The sequence below is a fragment of the Procambarus clarkii genome, chromosome 55, assembly GCF_040958095.1.
Source record: "Procambarus clarkii isolate CNS0578487 chromosome 55, FALCON_Pclarkii_2.0, whole genome shotgun sequence".
NCBI classification, from domain to species: Eukaryota; Metazoa; Arthropoda; class Malacostraca; order Decapoda; family Cambaridae; genus Procambarus; species Procambarus clarkii.
Window position 1 is genome coordinate 29447722 of NC_091204.1, and position 4329 is coordinate 29452050.

Sequence of the window (4329 nt, forward strand, 5' to 3'; positions counted from 1 at the left end):
ACTCGTTGTGTCAACAATATAATAGTGTTTACCACGAAGATACAATACAATGCCATTTTCTCAAATAGGCAATGTGGTTATTAAAGAAAACGGAAATTTCATGGCAAACATGTATACAATCCCCAAGTCGATTGGATAAGAATTGGATTTTATAGAAATATTTGCTCAAATGACGATTGAGCGCGGTGTTTGGGTGCATTCAAGAGATAAAAGTGTGTCACGTTCCAGCGACATATAGCTGCAAAAGTGATAACACTTTCATAAAGTGTTATCACAAAGTGATAAATTAATTAAACATTTTCACACACCGGGTTGTCACTGCTTTATCTGGGCAGCTTTTCCAAGAATGCGTTCACCTTTTCAAACATTCCAAACACTTCCCTGATCTCATTGGAAGAGGCAGCATCCTCCCTTACCTCCTCATTCCCTTACTAATGGTGTAAATTGTTGATGAGGACCTGACATACTCCCTTGTGACATCAATCACACAGACACCACACTCATGGTTTGCTATAATTTCCTTCTTTAAATCCACAGAAATTGTGTCTTTCTTCCTCTTGACAACACTATCTTTAGCAAGCAGCTTCTTTGGAGACATCGTGTGTTACAAATTGTAGTCGCAAAACCACTAAAAACCCAAAGAAAAGCTCAAATAAATCCAGAGGGATGCTTGTCGTGTGCGATACAACAACAACACTGGCGTCGGAGGCGTCCAAGAATTTGCAAGAACCCGCGAGACGCTAGGAAGCACCATGTGGTTTTGCTCGTTAATAGAGGCGAGCTCGTCAATAGAGACAAATTTGCTGCGAGTGGCTTGCTCGTTACTGGAAAAACTCGTTAATCGAGGTTCCACTGTATATATATATATATATATATATATATATATATATATATATATATATATATATATATATATATATATATATATATATATATATATATATATATATATATATATACAGTACAACCTCGATTCAACGTACTATATGGGACCAACCCCAGTTCGTTGGAGCGTTGGATTCGTTGCAAGAGGTGACCTTCAGGAGGCGTTTGTGTCAGTGTCTTTTTTTTCTTGTACACAATAAAAATGCATTATCATATTACATACTCTACCCTGTATATTACTTCTCTACTAAAAAATACTGTAATTCATAAATTTACCTTACTGTTGAAGTCATGTCCATCTTGAAGTTTCGTGACGTTGTGAATGCTCTACATTAAATATGTACTGCAGTGCATTATGCCGTTAGCACTGTGTTGATTAAAAGTAGTTCTGCTGTATGTTGAGTACTACAATACAGTTAATGAAAACTATTGTACACTAAATTACTGTAACTTTAATTTTAACACTGTGTACACACTTAAATTTAACACTTGTTCTAACTGTTCACACTGCACACGATGTTTTTGATGTTTGCATCAGCTTTGCTGGTGTTCGCTGCTGCTGTGGGTTCAGCTGCTTCTGAGCTGGTGCTGGCTGCTGTTGTACCAGTGCTGGGTACAACTGTGCTTGTGCTGGGTACGACTGTTGTACCAGTGCTGGGTACAACTGTGCTCGTGCTGGGTACAGCTGTTCTCGTGCTGGGTACTGCTGTTCTCGTGCTGGGTATGGCTGTTCTCATGCTGGGTATGGCTGTTCTCGTGTTGGGTACGGCTGTTCTCGTGCTGGGTACGGCATGGCCGAAGCGCTTTGCGCAATAGTGGCTTTAGCGCTGTTCTCGTGTTGGGTACGGCTTTTCTCGTGTTGGGTACGGCTGTTCTCGTGCTGGTTGATTTTCTGCTACTAGTTCTTGCAAAATATTGCTTCATTTTTGGCATTAATAAGGCACTATTAGTAAGCCCCTGAGACATTTTGTTTTATAACCAAATAGCTGTAGTAAAAAAATGGTCAATTCCACGATTATTCTTCCACCGGCGGATAAATACTGTACGTCAATCGCAGACAAAGCTAAGGGCACTGGGTGTACATTGTACAAACGCAGACTAAGTCTATACGTACACCCTTCAGTAGGCTTGTGTTTAAGCCTGATCCAGTAACATAAATTTCTCTTAAATATTCGATTTACATCAAATTATATATTTTTGGGTTATATATTTAGTTTAGCAACATTATTACGATAATAAGAGCTATAAAAAATACTTATTTTGGAACTGATTTATTAATTTTATTATTTCGAAGCCGTTGGTCACTGAACTGTGGCGACAAAATCGAACAAAACACTGCCTGGTGTTGTTCGATTTCTAGTAACATATATTTCTCTCAAATATTCAATTTACATGAAATTATATATTTTTGGGTTGCATATTTAGTTTAGCAACATTATTACGATAATAAGAGCTATAAAAAATACTTTGGAGCTGATTTATTAATGTTATTATTTCGAAGCCGTAGATCGCTGAACTGTGGCGACGAAATCGAACACGACAAGCATGGTGTTGTATGGACAGGGATTAGACCTGTCCACTCGTGCTGGAGTTGTGCTGCAATAACGTGAATAATTTCTCAAATAGCAGATATCTATCTTATTACAGTATATTTTTGGTTTTATTAAGTTTATTTTAATTAGGATAATAAAGAGTTATTAAATCACCAGTTTTAGAAATGATTTATTAATGTGAAACGTTCAAAGCCATGGGTCACTGAACTATGACAACACAGACGAAAGTGAGTAAAACCTCACTGTAAAGTGAGGTTTACTGTACAGTATTCCCTTATCTGTCCACCCTCACTCGTCTTGTTTCATCACAGAAAATGCAAATAAGAAGATTTCAACATATTAGCTAGCTATTGACGCTTCAGCCTTTAAATTAATTTACAAAGATACGTGTGCCACAAAACGGTGAACGAAAATCATTGAAACTCAGTCGAAACTCAGTTGTGTGGACGACTCTGGCTGGTGTTTGGTTAACATGCGTCACTTCTTGTGGACCATTCTGGCTGGTGTTTGGTTCATATGATTCACTTGTTGTGTGGTCCACTTGTGTGATCCAACTTGTCTTATGAAGGAATTATTAATTGTAATTTGTGATAGAATGAAACAGTTTTCCACCACTCTGTGAACTCTGTCCCAACATTGTAAGGTTGTGGACCACTTGTGTGGTCAATTTGTGTGATCCAACTTGTCATATGAAGGAATTATTAATTGTAATCTGTGATGGTATGGTAAAGTTTTCTACCACTGTGAACTCTGTCCCAACATCGTAAGCTTGTGGACCACTTGTGGACCACATGTGCGGTCCACTTGTGTAGTCCACTTGTGTGATCGATCTTGTCATATGAAGGAATTAATAATTGTAATCTGTGATAGAATGTGAAAGTTTTCCACCAGTCTGTGAACTCTGTCTCGTCGTCGTAAGCAAATCCGAACATCCCCCGCTTCGGCGAACCATTGTTCGTCGAACCGGGTAAGTAAATCTGGCCTGAAAAGTGTGCGAACTAGCCGGAGATTCGTTGAATCGGGGTACGTTGAATTGAGGTTGTACTGTATATATACATATATATTAGTATATTTTGGTAGCAGTCTTTCCTGTAGACATATATTTTCATTACCAAAAATGGCCCACTAGATACTCAGATTTGTCGCCGAAGCTTCAGCGTTCAAGCAAGCTCGGCATCTCATCATTTAAAGTTCAAGAATAGGTTGAGGATGTTTCGTCCCCAACTATATTCTACCCACTTCAAGACTGCACCAATATAGAAGCATCAAGAAATATGGGCCAATAGGCGCTTTGCAGTTACTTCTATCCTTCCCTTTAACTTACCCAATATTATACCCATTGTTTCGTGTTCTGTCTTGTGTTGAGAGTTTGTTTTCACCTCATCCAAAACTGTTGTAACATATCACCTCACCCAAATGCAGGTATAAAATGAAAGCTGTTTAAACTCAGTTTAGTGTTTGCAAGTTATAGTTGTGTGTGTGTGTAAACTAAAGTCTTTGAAAATGTAATAAGTTATTACAAAACGCCTTCAAGTGTCGCGTCAGACTAGAAATAAAAATGAATTTTGGAGAATTGATTTTTCAATTACCATCGACAGTAAAAAGAATCATAAGAAATATTGAGAAAATTTGTGTTAGAATTATTAATCTTACTTTTTAGGTCATATTTAATAATATATATATATATATATATATATATATATATATATATATATATATATATATATATATATATATATATATATATATATATATATATATGTATATATATATATATATATATATATATATATATATATATATATATATATATATATATATATATATATATATATATATATATGTCGTACCTAGTAGCCAGAACGCACTTTTTGGCCTACTATGCATGGCC